Source organism: Raphanus sativus, chromosome 4 (assembly GCF_000801105.2).
Source record: "Raphanus sativus cultivar WK10039 chromosome 4, ASM80110v3, whole genome shotgun sequence".
Classification (NCBI taxonomy): Eukaryota; Viridiplantae; Streptophyta; class Magnoliopsida; order Brassicales; family Brassicaceae; genus Raphanus; species Raphanus sativus.
The window spans coordinates 14,142,745-14,153,232 of record NC_079514.1 but is presented as its reverse complement, the minus strand read 5'-3'; positions in this window follow the sequence as shown (position 1 = coordinate 14,153,232).

Here is a 10,488-nt window from a genome sequence, read left to right as displayed (position 1 = left end):
TAAATTTACTATTCATGTTTTTAAATAATATAATTTATATCTTAGTTTTAATATTATAGAGAAAATAGACATAGATTCCCAGACAGTTTTAAAAACCGGTTGAACCGGTTGGACCGGTCCGACCATTGATCTAACTATAGTTATGAGTCAATGTCCGGTACGATTTTGAAAACAATGATAAATATATTATGTTGAGCTAAATGTATTATTAATATATTATGTTGTTTTGGGACAAATTTAAAATCAGTTAAATAGGTGATCAACTTACAAATATTTTAATTGATAAATAGTTAAATTTATTATTGATATATTATGTTGTTTTGTAACTTTAAAATATTTAATAGTTGATATTATTTCTTTTATATATTTTAAATTTATAAGGTTGTTTAACAATTATAAATAATGATGGTTCTCAAAAGTGATTCACGTTGGTATATTCAAAATTTCTTTTTTTGGTTGAATAAATCATTTATTTTATGGTTAAAGAATATTTAGGTAGATATATAGTTAATAATAATTTAAATGGATAGTTATTATTTAAGGAAATGGCACAAGTTGGTAAATACCAAGAAAAATTAAGGGTTATTTCTCTTTTGTACTTCACTTTTAATAGGATAGATGTTCGTTTCATTCCCTTCATTTTATCCATTTAACAATTGCAATTCTAAAAAGCTAACATAACAAATAAACAAATAACGAGAGCAAATTAAGAAGAAACAAGAAGACCATGAATGACATAATTAGCGTTGTGGACTACCAAAGTGGTGATCGTTTTTCATAGGTGAATGTCACTGACTCTTTTTTTTTTTGCTTTCTAGTATTCTATGATATTTTAATGTCTGATTATGTATTCTCTTTATTTGAACATAGTTATCTGATTAAAAATAAAAAATGATAAAATAATAATCTAAATTTAAACTTAGCTTCATAGCTTACTTACAAAAATATTACTTCTATTTAAAATTTTAAACAATATTACATTTCAGTAGAAAACATGATCTCCACAATATATTCCTAGAAATAAAAAATTAAGTTTTTACCGTAAAAATAGCCACCAAACATAATACTATACAAAAAAAACTTTACACTACAAACAAAAAATCACATCCTTTCAAAAATATCATTAATTTTTTAAAATGTATAAAAATGCTTTAAATAATAAAAATTTCAGTCATATGTTTTAAGAGTAATTCTATTATTATTTTTCAGATAAAATTTTAATAACCTAAAAATTTAATTAAAACAAATATCAAAGAGGTTTTTCTATTTATGCTATTAAAATAGAAACACAAAGTTGGATCTAACTTATTTCTAGGTAGAAAATTTAAAAATAACTATACAATATAATTAAGTCAAACTAAATCAAACTATATCATATAATTAAGTCTAATAATAACAAAAAGCCTAACATCTAGGCTATTTATATGGTAATACTATATATCGTGATTATTAATGCTAAGATTTCCAAAACGATTTTTATGGTAAGTAGTTTCTAAGTATCCACAAAAGCAATATTCATGGCTATAATACTAGATTTTCTGAAAATTAATAAATGATAAAAATAAAACCCCTAATTTCATGAAAACTATATAATCTAAGTATGTGTTCAAAAATAGGTATTTGATTTAAAACGAAACCCGTAATTTCAAATTTAGCATTAGAAATTTAAATATTTATTAATTTAAATACTTTTAGTTTATTACATAATCTAACTTAGAGATATGACATATAAAAATATAATAAGATTTAAGTTAATAAGTATTTAAATATCTAATGCTAAAGTAGAAATTAACTTTAAAATTTTAAAATTAAAAATTTAAATCAAATTGATGTTATATCGGTAATTCATCGGTTCAGCGGGTTTGCTTAAAACCCTAACTGTATTACATATCAGATCATCGGTTCTATTGCAGATTAATTAATGTCGGATTTAAAAATGTTAATTTAAATACAAAAATATTTTAAAGAAGACAAAAATCTTACAAATTAATATCATTTGTAATAATGTTGTTGATAAAAAAAATTCATCACAAAATATTTCGGGTCAAAATCTAGTATAACTTTAACGCAAAAAACATTTCCGGTGGCGTAGGCCGGTAAATACCTAGTGATAACTTAATTCTCATCTCGCTTTGACCACGAGATCATAATTACTTCATCGGTGGTCTTTTTATCAAATGTTACAAAGAACTTGAAGAAGAAGGATGGAAATCTATTTTAGTCTCAGACATATTATTCAGGAAGATGTTAGCTTATTCGTTTTTTTTTTTTGGTCTAAAGCTTATTCCGTGTTTTATTCAATACTTTTTCAGTCGTTCCATATTTTCGAATACTCGTACATTATGTATGGATACATGAATAGATACTTAATCATAGTCACAACTCACAAGTATGGATACGAGTACGATCGAGTATCAAGTAACTGGCACATTCTTTCTATAGGGATGATTTATCTCAACTCGTGTGTGGAAAATGTACATCATACTTTGAAAGAGTGTACCTTATAAAAATATAAGGTAAACTGTTGTTATCTCGTGCACACACAAAAAAACTGTTGTTATCTCAACCCGTGGCTTTTTGCTTCAAACAAGTTTCTTAAAAACACACATTCATCAAACTTTGCAAATGACAAAACGCTCAATACAACAATGAACACGTAAAGCGATGCAACAAAACTCAATCCAAATATTATTGAATCAAAGTGGTATATAATAAACAAACCCAAAATTTTGAATTAAGACTGGGCTTGAATCGCTTGATGCTGCATTGGGCCGACACAAAAAGAGGCAATATACTGGTTTTTCTCTCACGTCAACCACGTGAAAATGCCTCGAAAGATAAACAATGTGGTACGTACTAGTTAGGTGAGAAAGATTACTCATGCATTTAGCATCAATAACTTATATCAAAGTAATGGCCTTTACGATGTGTATCGTTATTCCAACTCCCTTAAGTTAAACTCGTACTAGTTTAAAATTGTAAGTAAGTTATAAGTAATATGAAATTAAAAATTTGATTTTTGCAACATACATAAGACGCACAATGTGTTTGAATGCAGTTAACACCTGGAATTGTTAGTCTGTCTTATGTCACGTTGGCAAATGTTTGTTGACTAGTTTTCTTGGGCGATTAAACTATATTCAGAATTGTCATTTGGTAGTTGTTAAGCTAAAACTTCAGTCTGTTATACCCAAACAAATCTAACGATTGTCCGAGAATATCCAATCAAGTTCATTCGATATTAGAATATTCATTTATAATTGTACGTTTATTACTGGTTCTTCTAAAGAACCAGTGATGGAGCGAAATGCTAAAAATTACTTTGGTTATATTGATTTGGGACATGATCTTTACTATGATAATGTGTTTTCATAAAAGTCGTATACTAACAGTTGGTGATTTACCAAGTTTGGTGGGCCCCAGTTTGAGAATTAGCTGTAACAAGAACAATAAACAAATATATATAAATGTTGTTCAAAAAAAACAAATATAAAAATAATGAAAGTTAGAAATAAATTTATGTAAATTTTCCAACTTAACCAAACGAGAAGTTTTAAGAGCATTTTCAATGGGGATTATATCATTTAAAGTTCTTAAATTATGTATATGCATATGTAGACACTAACATTATTATTTAATTGTGGAACCCTTAATTTTTCAGAAACCCAATCCAAAGTTTCTTAAAATAAGATATTGTAAAATTAAAGACACCGTAATTAAATAACAATATTAGTATCTATATACATATACATAATGTATAATGTAAGAACTACAATGGATAGAACTCCCATTGAGGTGGTCTAATTTCGAAGTTCTAAAAGTACATATATGTGTATAAATTATATATATATATAATTGCAGGGTCTAAACTTTACGAAAAATATAATCCAAACTATTTAGTTTCAGATACTTTATGTTGAATTTCTCGTAAAGTTTAGAGTTCCACAACTATATATATATATATATATATATATATATATATATATATATATATAGCTTCGGGGCAAGAATCTCACATTAGGAATGTTCTTTAGTTTTATTGAAATTTCACAGGTGGAATAAATAGGTCAGAGCGGACCGACCAACTATTTTTAAGTGTATCATTCAGTTAAGTTATATTTTTTCTTCTTTGTTCAAACATCAACTTTTTATTAACGAAATGATACTAATACAATCAGATTGTGACTACAATACCTCATAAGAGACTGTAACCACAGTGTGACATAAGGATGAGGAAATAAGTATCACATAGAAACACTCATTTGGTTCCTACATTACCATTTCACAACATCCGGTCACTTTAACCACATAATTAAAACTATAATTATAGAAAACAACACTTAAATCCATTCTAAAAGAAACATACTAAAAGAAACATACTGGAGTCATCATTTTGGAGGTAGCAGTGATCGCCAAAAGATTGGAATGAGATGCTTGGATCACCTGACACAACACTGAGGTGCATATAACCTGAAAGCATCCTTCGCACCAGGGTGTAAGTCTCCGAACCTTACACCAAAAGGCAGAACATAAGCCGTATATACATGGAATCATCAAACCCTAATCTTACCGGATAATACACTTTATCACCATGCTATGGTCGCCAAATATAAGAGTTCAGTGCTTGTCCCAAATGCCACTACACCCAAGGGCTCTTTACCAGAAGAACCATATGCCATTTGTACGAGCCTCTTCTTCCAAGGGACTAAATGTCTGAATGGAAACACCGAAAGGTCACGAAGGTTGAATACATTGAACCTCTAGCTGGTCATAACCCACTCGGATTCTCTTGCTAGTTCCATATGGTGGCTTCATATAATAAGAATCGGATCAGTTCCAACAGAATCATAGCCTAAGAAATGCAACACCCGTGTGGATCAAACCGCTGTGTTTCTTTGTTTCCCGTCGTGAACAAGCCAGATATTAATCCGGAAAGAAAGACGGTTTCGGATGATAAAAAAACGTAATCAGAGTTTTGAGTGGAGCTTCACGAGTCGAGACTCGTTGTGAGCCCACTATTATCATTTGTCACACCTCTACTCCGTCCATCTCACTGCCTTACAAGGAGAAATAGTCAAGCTGAAGGAGACATCTACCCCTCTTGACGCGCCATCATCAGAAAGATATTCACCAAGATCTTGAAAAGATAAAATTAAACCTGGTCAGATCTACAAACCTAAAAGCCGACTCACATGTCGTCAGTCTCGCCAGCATCTCGCCGCGACTACAAACATGTTCTCCAACTCTGACCAGCACCACGCTGTTCCGGGGGGACCAAATTCTTCAAAGTCGCTTGCATGTCGATCCGGATTGGAACTGAGAGAGAGGAGAGCAAAATCAAAAACATGAAAAGAAAGAAGGGGAGACATCGGTAACGCTAAGTGGTGGCCGGAACTAGGGTTAGGCGCTCTTTGCATTTCCCCTCTTTTTAGCCATGTGCTTTTATTATACTGAGGTGTGCTTTTTAGTGCAATGATTTACCAGTCCAGAAACAAAACAAACAAAAAATATTTACTAGAAATCGTTTTAATTGTTTTGATGCAAAATAAATTTTTATTTATTCTGAAAAAACATATATTAATACAAAAAGACGTAGGAGAGTGAACACATAGCTGCATTTATCCATTTTTAGTAATCCATTGGAATCGAAGATATAATTATAGTGTTCGAATGGTGCAGCGGGAGAAAGGCAGTTCATCCGCAAGTGTAGTTCTCCTCGCCGAGAGTTACCATTCACGTTTTTCTACTTTTAAAAAGTAGTTAGTGGGAGATCTACATGCAGTTTAATATTTTATTATCTTTTTTGTGGAATGGGGTGCAGTACACATACAAAAGAAAAGCATAAATATATGCATGCAAACGAAACTGCTTTTACTGCCCATTCATAAGATAAAGTGCAAAACAATAAATAAACAACAAAATATAAATGTACTGGATGCAGTTTCTTTTTACGTGTTATTTGTTTCTATCTACAGAGAGAAGAAGGAAGCTGGGTCGCGAAGGGCAGAAGCCCAATGCATGAACACCTTTTTTCCCTTTACTAAATGCGATGTCTATAAATAAACATTCATTCTCATTTCTAACACTTACAACTAAAAAATTCTCTCTACAAGTGAGTATTGTAATATTTTTGCTTTTTAAAAAAAAAGTATACACCATGATATAATTATCTTATGGTTAATATTTTTATTTTTGTTTTTCAGGTTTCTCATATATCAACTTGCATTAAAAAGCTTGGAGATCAAGGTAAATTTTAATTTGTTTCTTGAATGAATTTTGAAAATTTTAGTATCTGGAAAATAAATTAGAATTTGTATTCAATAAGATTAATTGAAAATATAATAATTTTGTACAGATATATTATGACACATGCATGCTTTTTATCTTTAAATTAATTACTTTTTATGCAAATAGTTTATTAAATTAATGCATGTGAATAATAATCTAATATTTACATGTATTTATAAATTTAAATAATTCTTTTATCAGAAATTAATATTGTTAAACAATAAAATAGTAAAATTGTTTTTTATATGTATTAAAATAAATGCAGTTTAAAGCTTGTGTTGAGTAAGTTTTCTATATTTTAAAGTTTTCTCATATATGTACATTCATTAAAAATAAATTCGAAAAATCAAGTTACAATTTAATTAATTTCTTTAATAAATTATTAAATTTTTATTTTTCATATTTTTCATATGCAATTTTTATATCATTACATTTTAATGTTTTTATATTTGATTTCAAATTTTCAGTAACATAGCTTTAGCAAAAGATTTATTGTTTTTTATATATTATATTTCTATATTATATGTTTTGATATATTTAATTGTAATTTTTATTATTTAAACATATAATTTATTTTATCTTACTTTTTTATCATCCAAAAATATAATATCTGCATGGTCTGATTGATCTACTATGTATGATCCGTTTGATCTTTTTCTCTCTTGCATAATCCGTCTGATCTGTACTTGTCCTGTTTGATCTGCATAATCTGCACCGCTTGTCAAAGAAAATGTATAATCTTCTCATCTCCGTAACAACCAAATTAAAATGAATCACATCTCGTCTTATATAAAATTTGAGTAATATATGACATGATTCAAAATGTGTACCATTGTTTGGCTTTAAGAGGTGAAATTTATTCTTCTCTGAAATGTAATTGTAGCTATATGTATATAATCTTACCATGGCATAACATTACTCATCTGGATCTACAAGTTTTAAGATGTGTACTTCGACTTAAAAGTGAGATAGCAGAAATATGTGTACACATTACCATAATATCACACTTTCTAGTTGGATAAATTTGCAAGTTTTAAAATGTGTACAACCTAATGATGTTCAAGTGTACACACAAATTTTATTATCATGTACAATGATTCACTTGAATAATAGTGTCCACGTTTGCGTAGACACCCACATGTAACACCAGTTTTTTTTGAGCAATAATAACAAACGACATGTGTAACATTTGGAAACTAATCATTTGAGATTGAGATACTTTTAACGAGATATTTAAACATTTGAGATATTCATGTACTTTATTTTGTGTCGGAATCAGTGAGATACTAAGGATGAGAACTCATTAATAATGTTGCTCTTATGTTGTATTTTTAAATTTTATAATTTACATAATTTATCAGAAACAATGTCGTTTGATAAATTAATGGTTGAATAACACTTTTGAAAGTTAATATATAAGCATGATTTTTAGAGTTCATATAGTAATTTTGAATTTTTGTTTAATCAGTATAAAATATGCACTATTGTAAAGTTCGGGAAAGAAAATGCACGATGTTTAAAGCTCGTGAAATATTTTTAAATTTTTATGTAGTTTGATATAGAATAGTAGAGTACGTAGTACTACAAAGTTCTTGAAAGAATAGGGTATGATGGATATAGTTCATGTTAAAATATGCACTTTTTCTCGTATATCAACGGTTGGATTCAGATAAAACGGGCATGCTTTCTACTAATTTAAGTCATAATAAGCACGAAAAAAATATATGGTACATCCAGGGGGGTACATCAAATGATCCTCACAAAGTCAATAATGGGACGAAATTTTGAAAAATAATCAGATACCATGAAAGAAATAAGGAGGGAAAACAGGCATGTTGGTGTAGAGTAGGTGTGTGGAAAAAACAACACATAGGCATCGTTTAATTGGTTTGGTGTATCATTGTCACATCTGAGGTAAACTATTTCAATGATGACAATGATGTGTTTGATTTGTGTAAATTTTTAAAATTATAAATATCTCCTTTTGATATAAATTTAGTAAAGTTATGCAGTTTTTATTCTTTATTTGGTTATAAAAAGTTAAACAGTTTTTATGATATAAAGAAAAAATCAAACATTTCGTGATCAACATTTAAACTACACACACATAAAAAACAGTTGTCTAAGCAATTAAAGTAATTATTGCATGAAAAAAAGAAAAGAAAAAGTAATTCATTGCGAAAGGAATCATCTAAATTTAAAAACCACCTAATAATAGAGCTTTAAAACACTCTCTTTAATATTTAAAAAAAAACACTTTGTTTAATACTCCCTCTGTACCATTTTAAGTGATGTTTAAGGTTTTTACACAGTTATTAAGAAAATACAAAATTTTATGCACTTTATCTTGGTTATATAAAAATCACATTAAATAAAACAAGTTTAACCAATAATAAAATAGTACATGATTTTGTAATTGGTCACAAAATTTGAATGACATTTAATTTTACCTAGAATAGTGAGAACATCACATATTATGGACCAAAATAAAAATCTTAGAACTTCACTTAAAGTGGAACAGAGGGAGTATATAGATTTAACACATGATTTCTACAGTTGGAGACTTCGGATCCCCTATATATTAAAATAGATGCATTTGTAATTAATGCATTGTATTTTCTGAATTTGCTGACGTGTCGTCTTCACAATCATTTAACATTTAATGCGTTTACACACAATTTTTTTTAACTACACTTGAAACAATTTAATGTGTTCGCATTCTTTTTTTTTCAATAAGCTATTTTGATTCATACATTTTTAACATTTGTAATAGTGAATTGAAATTATTTAAAATTCTCTTTGTACAACTACTGAATAATAACATTTAAAAAAAAAACATTAAGATTCGCATCAACTAAAATGCTCGAGTAAGAATGTTTTAGAAATTGAAAGTTTTATATCTAACCTGGTTTCTTGAAAAGAGACATGTGACAGATACGGTGATGAGTAGGGTCCAACACTATACTCCAAGTGTATAGATTGTTTCAAAATGTTACCTTTGGCAACTTTGATATCAAATATCGTCTACACAATTCATGGAGGTCTCTTTCAAAGTTTTCCTCGGGTCTATAAAAATAACACCTTATTGTTGGATTCTTTAGAGGAACTTGATAAGATTGAGAGGAGGAAACAGGTTGGTGAGAATGATGATGATGATGATGATGATGATGATGATGATGATGATGATGATGATGAGAATATAACTCTAAACCATGTTTTAAGGTCGTATCCATGGATGGCTAATGGTCTGAGCGAGAGTGACTACAAGGAATTTCTTTGGGAAGCTGATTGCACCAAGAGTTTTCTAAAACAATCGAAGTTAAAGGTAAGGGGTTAACTTCTAATGATGTTTTCGTATGTGATATTTAAATTTAATGTGTTTTATTTACCGTTTTAGATGAGTATAAGATCACATGAAGGACCTGATGCAAGATCAGATCGAGAAAACATGGAAAACATGCTATGCGGGTATTCACATTAACACTAATCAAAATTTACATTATTAAACTCAATAAAAACTAATTTCTATGAGTATAAATATACAATTTTTATATTATGTCTAAGTTCAAACAACAAAAATAATAATAGATTATCTTATATAAAATACAAAATCCTAAAATGTCATCAACATTGTTTGTACAAACAATACAAATAATATTGGATGTCCTTTTTCTTAAATTATTATTTAGATTTTATTTGATTTTGCAAGCATTTATAAACTTAAAAATGAAACTAAAATATTATTTATAATTATATGTATAATTATTTAAAAATTAAATCAAAATTATATATTAAATATATTAATTATTTTTGTATTTTCAGATAAAATATGATAGTTTATATAGAAATACTCAAAAACCGTGTCCAATGAGTAATTTTAGTTTTTTTGGTACATTTGGGTAGTTTGGGAATACCCGAACCGAATCGTGTAATATGGTTAATTTGAGTATGAACCAGTTTCAGATATATTAGTTATTCAGTTATTTTAAAGTTTTTTTTACATCAAAACTGAACCCACTCGAATCCGGAAGGACTCGACTCGAACCCGACTCGGAATTTTATAATACCCAAACGAGATTTAATTTTCAAACCTGAGAAATCCGGTATCCGAAAAAAAGACGGATACCTGAATACTCATACCTATTAAAAAGATAATAAAATCAATAATTTCATTCCGTGGAAGACACGGATTATTACCTA